General features: G+C 34.9%; 1 non-coding gene across 1 annotated transcript; it reads right to left on the bottom strand.

The window, feature by feature from the left end:
* Positions 1–217: 217 nt before the first annotated feature.
* Positions 218–378, bottom strand: LOC113687357 (U1 spliceosomal RNA). The gene has a single exon (XR_003447745.2). It is a non-coding gene; the product is annotated as a U1 spliceosomal RNA (small nuclear RNA).
* Between the last annotated feature and the right edge of the window lie 9,571 nt (positions 379–9,949).

Here is a 9,949-nt window from a genome sequence, read left to right as displayed (position 1 = left end):
CAAAGACATGGATGGATCAACAAATTATCTGCCAATTTCCTTTGTGATGAGACATGGATAAACACAATTTGGCAATTTCCTTTAACCAAAAATATATCTCTGCCTCTCAAAAACAATTCAAAACAGCATAAATTGATCTTATACACAAATATTTACCATCAGACACATATTCTCAATGTGCTGCTGATATACTAAAGATTTGTTCCATGGAAGATTGGGCAGGGCCGCGTGAACAAAGGCCTCCGCTGCAGCAAATTACGACGTTGCCTCTACCACTTGGGGAGGCCATAGGAAGGGACCCCTCCAAAGTGCAATGGAGGTCACCTGCCTAAGCCATGAGCCTTCTTGATCGCCCATCAACCCCGTGCAGGTAAGTATGTTTTTAGTTGCCTTTGTGTGTCCTTCTTTCTCTCGACGCTTCTGATGCGGGAAAAAGGAAGCCAGTAAGTAACCCGTCATTAGTCATCACCATTTCTGTCCATTTGATATACGTTTAGAATAGAAACTAGAATCCGAATAGGAATTAGGAAGCCAGTAAGTAACCCGTCATTAGTCATCACCATTTCTGTCCATTTGTTATACGTTTAGAATAGAAAGTAGAATCCGAATAGGAATTAGGAAGTATAACCAAAAATGTTGGAGATTGAAAAAGGAATATACTTAACTTCAAACTCCTGTATAAGTGGAATTTTATCTTCTTCTTTTTTAGTTCTCGAATATACTAGAAACTTTGAAAAATGATATTAACTAATTATGTAGCATGGGAAAAACTTTTCTTGAATTGTGAATTTAGTTCAGACTCTTGACAATTTTTTTCTTCCTTTCTTATTAGGGGCTTTTGTTTAGGTAATCATCTTGTGCTTTTTCTGTCGTGTTTTTTTTTTTTTTTTAAATGTAAGCAAGAGTACTCAAACTCGAGACCTCACGCTTATACTCCCTTCCCCGTACCACTCGAACTCTGTCGTTTGCCTTTCATTTCAAAATTTCTTACATGTGCCGGAGAGGATGATTGATCTTTCCTTATTTATTGGGTATTATCCATACTAAATGCATTTTTTATTAAAAACAAGAAAAGGGTACACAGCACACTAAACAAATAATTAAAAAAGGCAAATTCGAGCACTGTCTTTTTTTCCTTTCTTCTTTTTGATATGATCACAAGTAATAACATTGGAGGGATCTAAACGTATGGATTACAAAAATACAACGTTACAACGACTAACCACAAATAATGGAATGAAGACTAAACCAACGACTTCTATCATTTTACTGTTTTAAGTTGTTTTCTGCGGAATAGATAGGGACTTAATGGATTTCTACTTTCCAATAATTGGCATAATTATCTAAATTTGACTAGCAAATAATGAATTCAATATTCATGGTTTTGATATAAATTTGGACAAAGCTCAAACGAAATAGTTAGCCCGACTCAACTCCGCTCATTAGAAGCTCTAATTGCAATCAGTATGTGCTGCGATTCAGCAAGTGTTGTATAAAATTGCTTTGTGCGTGTACAAAGCCCTAATAGCAATGAATGTGTATAAAACTTGTTTGTTTGCGTACAAAGCTTCAAAACTCAAATTTAAAACTCAATATAATGTGTTAATTTAACATGATGTATGCATTGATTTTAGTTTTATAAAGGTTAATTTTCATTTTTCGAACTATTGAGTTTAGTGGATAGAGGGTACTGGATGGGTAATCCAACCAACAAGTGAGAGGGTTTGGTAATAGGATTTAAAACTCAATTTGGTAATATACTTAGATATGCAGGTTATGATACAATTTCTAGACCCCTGACGAGACTAGAATCAAAGTAGCAGAAGAACGATTTGAAAATAGAACGACATCACAATCAAGTACATTGCTTGATTGAAAAGTCGGTGATCACCTAGAGTTAACTCTATGATGCTCAATAATGGCTTTCACAAGCTTTAGAGAATGTTTCACACAGCGAAACTAATCTGAAAATTTCTTAATTCTTATTTAGCTTTTTTTTTTTAAAAAAAAAAGGGGTAAAATACCAAAAAACACCTTGTGGTTTACTAAATGTTTAATTTAACTCCATCTGGTTTGGAAACCTATACTATAACTCCCTGTGGTTTCAACTAATTTGAAAATTGGACGGAAAACATCCAATCTAATGGTTGTACGTGAAATGTCAATATTGCTCCTATATAAGTGAACGCCTTATGGTTTGTTAAATGTTCAATTTAACTCCCTCTAGTTTGAAAAATTACACTATAACTCCCTGTGATTTCGACTAAATTGAAAATTGAATGGAAAGCATCTTACATATAGTAGGGGCAATATTGACATTTCACACACAACCGTTAGATTGGATACTTTCTGTCCAATTTTCAATTTAGTCAACACCACGAGGAGTTATAGTGTAGGTTTTCAAACTAGAGGGAGTTAAATTGAACATTTATCAAACCGCAGGGAGTTTTTTGGTATTTTACCCTAAAAAAAACTTAAACAACCACGGCTTTTATAGCCTTTACAAGACTCAAGATTCCTAACCATACTAGAACTCACGGAACTAAACATTAACTACCAAGAAGTAACTCTAGTTTGGCGAACTAACTCTAATAGTGTTTACTATTGTTAACATGACCTTTAGCCATTTTATTTAACTAAACGACTCAACTTAAACAAACCAAAGCTGCGGGAATTTGCTTAAGCAAATGGCACTAACAAACTTGAACCAAGAAACTAGAATATTAACTAGTGTTGTGGTTCAATGACTTGCTTGACTTCTTTGGCACCTAGCTACCGCATCATTCCCCTCTTCTTGTAAGCGATTTGCCCACAAATCAAAACGCGAATGATGACAAGGAGAGTTACATGCCGACGGGTCAGCCTTGTTATGATCACGAGCCAAGATGCCATCCAAAACGAAAACCACCAATGGCAATGCTTGAAAAGACCTCATTTAGCTCCTTGAATTGCACGAACCAGCCACAAATCATGACCCACCAAATCTAATTCTTCACATGAAAACAAGCAATCAGTGATGGCTGGTGTAAGAGTACCTGAAGTGGCACCATTAGTTTCCATTAGATAAGGGTCTTCAAAATGGTACGAGATGTATCTCATGAAGCCAAACCCCTCAAACTTGAATAAGCATGCAAAGTACACAAGCTGATTCGGCACACGATCAGCCCGATAATCTCCATTTTCACGAAAAGACATAACAACAAGAAAGAGTGAGATCGGACAGTAATCACACATGTTCATGGCCTCTTGCTTAACCTACAAAAAAGAAATGAAACTAGTAGCAAAGATGTTAGTAAACAAGCTATGTTTCTTGGCTTTGTTCACTCCTTTAGCCAACCACACAAGAGCTTTTCCCTCTTCACCATTCTTGGCCAAGCTCTCCAACTATCCCTCCTTATTCTTTTCCTTTTTCCTTAGCTCACACTCTAACTTGTATTCCTCATGTAACCTCACTTGATCCTCATGCACCTGTCTAGGGGTAAGAGGAACAAGCGTGATCTTTCTATTACCATGTATGAAGAAATACTTATTAGCTCGTCCGTTGAATTTGACAGCTTTGTCAAATTGCCAAGGACGACCTAAGATCACATGACTTGCTTGCATTAGCACCACGTCACATACCACTTTATCTTCATAATTACCAATGCGAAATGGCACTCAAGTTTGTCTGAATATGCGCACATCATCATCTTCAGTAAACCATTGTAATCGATATGGTTTAGGGTGTTTGTCCGTAGAAAGACCTAACTTCTCGACCATAAGCAAACTTGTTACATTAGTACAACTCCCACTATTAATTATCAAACTACACACTTTGTTCATGATTAAAAAATGAGTGTAGAAGATATTCTCTCTTTGCACACTGATGTCCTCATAGTTAGCTCGGGCAACAAGTTTCTTTTGCATAACCAAACAACCTACTGGTCCATCCACGAGTTGTTCCTCTTCCAATTCATCTTCAACTAACGGCGGCATATCCTTATATTCATCCTCGTCATCAATCATAACCTGTCCACTTGGCAAAATGATCATGGCTCATTGGTTAGAACACTGAGAAGATATATGCCCAAATCCTTGACACTTAAAGCACTTCTTGTCCCGATTATATGACTTAGAAACTTCTTGGACAACTTTAGTGTCTACCTTTGGAACAGGTTTTGGAGTGGTAGTTCTCAGCCCTGGTTGTGAGATTGAGGCCGTGGCTTCTTCCTCTCTTCTAGGTTGAGAATTTCTCCAATTTTCAGCTTGGTAGTTGGTATTTTGGCATGCACTACTCCTCCTCTTGAGATGCCTTTCTACCTTGATAGTCTTGTCCAGCATCTCACTAATGTCTAGGCAGTGTTGGAGCTCAACTACCTCTGTTATTTCTGGTTTTAATCTACACAAAACCCTCGCCATGGTTGCTTCTAAATCCTCTTGCACATCAGTTCTCATCATGGCCATCTCCATCTTTTTGAAATAGTCCTCCACGGACATATTGCTTTGAGTAAGAGTTTGTAATGGATTGTGCAAGTCTCGATAATAAATAGTTAGGCACAAATCTTTTTCTCATCAATCCTTGCAACTCCTCCCAAGTCTCCACAGCCCTCTCACGATTCCTTCGATGACTAAGGCGTAGTTGATCCCACCATACCGATGCATAGTTAGTGAACTCCACGACTGCAAGTTTTACTTTCTGCTCATCCGTGTAGCTATTACATTCAAAAACCATCTCAATCTTCCTCTCCCACTCCAAATAATCTTCGAGATCAGATTTCCCTTGGAATGTAGGAATTTTGAGCTTCACACCCTTAATAACACCATCTTCATGCTTAGGGATTCACCGGTCAGCTTTAGAACGCCTCTTCCTCCTGTCAAACTCCTCTTCCTTCTCATTAGAATCATCCAACTCTAAGAGAGTAAGTCTACGATGGCTGGATTTTGTTGGAGTATGGGATTTTTCTATTCGATCCATCCGCTCTTGATAGGTCATAATTTGTTGCTAAATTTATAATTATTCTTCTCTTGATTTTAGCCAAATATTGTTTTAATTGTCAGATTTTACTTATATTTGGTTAATGGTGTTAATTGTAGGAAAGGAGCAAAACGTGATTAAAAGTGGCAATTTTCAGTTAATTTGATGGTGATACATTCGGGACCTACATTCAAGGGCAGAAAGTTGGGATTGATATTTGATAGTCTCCCAATCCAAGTCAACTTCCTAATTTGTTAGCTGCCAGGACTTTCCTTATTCCGTGGGGTCATTCTCAAGAGAAAGAAAAGCTGGAGGAAATTGAGTTGTAATAGGAATCCTTTGTCTTTTAGGAAGTTGATTGGTATTAGGATACCAATCAATTAGGAGTCAAAAGGTGTGGAAAACTGATAGACACAATTCATTTTCTTTTGACTAGAAACAAAATAGCATAGTACTTTTTGTCTTGACTTTTCTCCTTAGCTGACTTTTGGGAGGAAAAACGATGGAAACGCTTGGAACGAGTATTTGCATGGCTTGTTGTCCATTAATGGAGAACTAATTTCATAGTTCTAGTCAAGGGGACAACTGAAGATTTGGTTCCAAACATCTTTGAGATCGAATTATTTTACTTATTTCTTTTATTCATTGGTATTTGTACGTTTCCTGATTTAATTTCTTATGCTTGTTGTGTTATTTGAATGTCAAGGGCCCGATATTCGAATTAACCTAATAATCTACTACCAGATTAATTCATTGAATCCGTAATTGTTCAATTGATTAATACCAGTAGGTGACTAGCGTGATTGGTTTCATGTTAGGGAAACGTATGATCTAATTTAAACGAACCCTCGTAGCATGTTTGTTGGTTATGGTTGGACTTTTCTAATTCTTATTGCAATCGAGAAATTAAATCCTATGGTCGTACCTAGGGTTATTTCTTGGTTAGGGAAATAATTAATGGTCGTACCTTGACTATCAAAAAAGTGAGGAAAGGCTGGTTGTTTATCGCGTGTATGACAACTATAACCAATCTATTAATGAGTAATTGAATTATCTTTGCATCGAAGATTAGTTGAATGGACTGTGTTTGAAAAGTTGCACCTTTGACTAGAGTCGTATTGGTTATTGATTAATTCTTGTTTATTTCTATTAGTTGTTTCATTAGTTGGTTAATTAGTTATTTTATATTTTCCTACAACCCCCCCATGCTCTGAACTCTAGAAGAAACGTATCCTCAGTCCCTGTGGATTCGACCCTACTTGCCACTGTCTACTAATTAGTAATTTTGTCAGTTAGTCAATTCTAGTATATCGGATTAAGCAAACTCTTCGGAGACATGGTGAATCAAGTAACCCATTACACATCCAAAATCCCTGTTCCAGTACCTGAAATTGATTGTTGACTGCTTTCGATTGTAATTAGGTTTTTATTATTGCACAGGCTCGACACTTGTCAGCTTTTGAATAGGTTCCAATTCTTCCCTCATCAACTTTCACATTTGAGATGTCATAGCCTCCATGAAGTGTTTTTTGTCAAATGGTGAACTTCCTTCTCCGTTAGACATTTTATTAGTGACCTGCAAATGGTTTAGTAAAACACAAAAATAGATCCTCACAGCATTTCCTCACGTGTTTCACTCACCCTCGTGTAGCACTCAAATGTTTAATCCCTTTAATAAGCTCCCAAAAATTGAGTTCTCAAGGCTGCTAATTGCCCCTTATTGAATAACTTAGAGCTTTCTCACAAGTTACCAATCGACTTATTCAAACAACAATTAAAAATTGCAACAATGAACGAACCAAAGAGACAATGAAAACAAGCTGAATTTTAAAAAAATAAAATGGATGAAAATTAGAACTAAATGTACTAGAAAAAGACACAAAAATCGAAAAAATTCTGATTAGAATGTGGATAAAAAACAACTTAGGGAACACAATGGACTAGTTGACATATTTTACGAAACTGACACTTGACACAAGGTGTCGCGTCCCCTTTTTTTTTGGAAAATAAATAAATTTATTATTGAAAGAATGAGATTTTGTGAAAAGAATGAGTTTTTGATTTTAGAAAATACATAAAGAAAAAGGGTCTAAAATGGGACATAGAAAGGACGACGATTTGGTCTCAAAATTTAGTCTAAAAAGGATTTTTTTAAAGAAAAATAGGAGTCGCTACTTGGTATTGAGTTTAGGTGTACCAAATTACCCAAAAATATATTTTAATAAAAAAAGATAAAACCCTTTTTAGACGACTCTAGATCTTTGAAAACAAGATAAAAGAGTTCAGGAGTAACAGTTGAAGAAAGGGAAGACAAAAATTTGATAGAATCAAACCTAAGGTATCATTTCAACCTAGCCAAGGCTAGTTGTGAGTTTAGTCGAAACTTTTCCTAGTCTAATCTATAAAACTTATCACATTTGGACGTTTCTATATGAATACAAATCTAGACCTAAAGGATATCGGAAAGGTTGAAATATCTCTTCAAAATTTAATTGGTGCAAATCACATTAATTGTGATGCCCAAAAATAATTTTTAAATGAGATCACAAATATAAGATAGGACTCGAAAAAGAAATTATAATATATAGATAAATATACATGACCTAGAAAAAGGGAATGCAACATAATGAGTACGGGATGCTAAGAATCGTGACTCAATGTTCTTTTTTATAAAGGGAATAAAAGCGTGCAAAGGCTAAGAAGCCATACTCGTTCATTTCTCATATTTGAAGGGTGATTTTCCTAACCTAATCAAGCAAATGAATTAATCTACTTCTAATTTCCTAAATGAAACGCAAATCTAAATGTCATGTTTCGCACATATAGGGATAAGGGAAATAGTATAAAAGGGAATATCATGCAAGGTGAAAAAAAAATCCTAAAAATGAAAAATATGCATGAAATGTAATAAATGTCACATAAAAAATATGATTCTAGCGCGCAGACGGCCTAAAGAGTCTAGTATTGGACTAACCCATTTCTATAGGCTCTCACTAGCATTGAACTAGAAAAAATCGAGAGAAAATGCCACAACTAGCATTGGACTAGTGTGGTAATATCATGCATTTATTATAAATAAATAAATCGTATAAACATAATTAAAGCAAATAAACACATAAAACACATAGAGCACGTAACACATATGCATAATATCTAGATGCAAAGACCTTAAAGAAAGCAAATAAACTTATAAGCACACAAGCAAATAATACCTAACTATTACATTTAGACCCTAATTACAATCTAAAGGGGAATTTGAAAAATAACAATCTAACTAATTACATTTTTGTGGCAAAAATAAAACCTATCTATTACATAGTCTAGCTAAATACTTTTATTGGGCATCTATCTATTACAATTTGGCATTAAAATGTTTTTCAAATAATCATCAAAATTAAATAAAATAAATGAAACTTAAAATGAGTAAATAAAAGAAAAAGCACTCAAAACATGCAATTACACATAAAAACACATAGAAGCACATAAAAAGATTTAAAATAATAATAGAAGGTGCCGCCCTTGAAGTTGTGGTTAAATGGGGTGGAATTTGCCCTATTTATATTCTAAAATCAACAAAATGGTCAAGACACCAATTTGATTAACAAATAAGAAGAATAAAATGTAAACATATGGCAAATTCATTTTTTTATTATAAAAAGATGGAAATAACCATGAAATCTACCAATTAAAAGCATATAAATGAAATATAATTAAAATTAAAGAAGAAAATCAACTTATATTTAAGAAATTAAAGATGTCAGGGATCTAATTACAAAAATTTAGGAAAATTTGTGAGGTCAAATAATAATTATTACAAAGATCATGGGTCAAAATTAAAGAAAAATAAATTTTATGGATCAAATTACAATTAAATTAGGGAACTAATTGAAAGAAATCCAAAGTTTTTAGAGTTATAGTGAAATTACTCAAAAGTACATGGACCAGATCTCAATTTTCTATCAGATTTCTTGAGAAAACCAAGCCACTGGACCTTTTTTTGTCACTTTCTTGGGCCCAAGACCATCTGGCCCAACAGATGTCCAAGGGAGAAAGCGGACTAGCCCATCTTTTTGACCAAACTAACCCAACCAAAATGCACGGATTTTGGCCCTTAAGCCCAAGTCAAAACCCAACAAAAAATAAACCAAAACCCACTCCCTAAAATTCAAAGAACTAAACGTATTCCAATTCTTATCCCATCTTAATACCCAACAAGCCCTTAGATCTATTAAAAATTATTAAGCCCTAATTACATCCTAAAATACAGAAATAATTTGCTCAAAAACATACTTAAAATATGCCAAAGAGGATTAAAACTTAGAAGGGAGAAAAATAATCCAATTTTCCAGGTTTTGGGCCACAATAAAATTATGTGAAAGTTCTAGGGTCAAAATGCAATTTATGAAAACTGCATGCAAACTAGTTCGAAACATCTTCTTCTGCATATTTTCTGCTCATTCCATTCATCCGAAAGATGATTCCCAAGCACCCAATATCTTATTAACACTAGGTCTAAGCGTCCAAACTCAGTATAATGAGATGAAAATATGGGCTAACAACCAGCAAAAGAAAGAGAAAATCACAAGAAAAAAAAAAAGAAGGAAACCAACAAGAAGTACAACCACCAAATTTTAACATTTTTTTGATGCAAAATCTGATGTATGCAAACGGAAAAAGATGAAAAAAGATTATCTTTGATGCTCAAAAAGGCGACACAATGCGTTATATCGTGAAAGAAGCAGATCTAGAGGTGGGAAAGTCGCAAATTGAAGCTCAGTTCTTGTTGCGAAATTTCTTCAAGGGTTGACAGTTTCGCGACTTTGGGTCTCGATTCGACGGACTTGGAGTTGTTTTTCCTAAATTGTTTCTGAACAAAAGTTGCCCTAATACATCCCAAGAAAGTAATCATTCTAAGAGCTCGAAATCTAATCAGTATTTGATGAGAAAGTAGGCTGATGGCTCAGCCTGGTCACGTATTTTTTGTAGAGATTTTCT

This window comes from Coffea arabica, chromosome 1c (genome assembly GCF_036785885.1).
Source record: "Coffea arabica cultivar ET-39 chromosome 1c, Coffea Arabica ET-39 HiFi, whole genome shotgun sequence".
NCBI lineage: Eukaryota > Viridiplantae > Streptophyta > Magnoliopsida > Gentianales > Rubiaceae > Coffea > Coffea arabica.
This window is presented reverse-complemented; position numbering and strand designations above follow the sequence as displayed.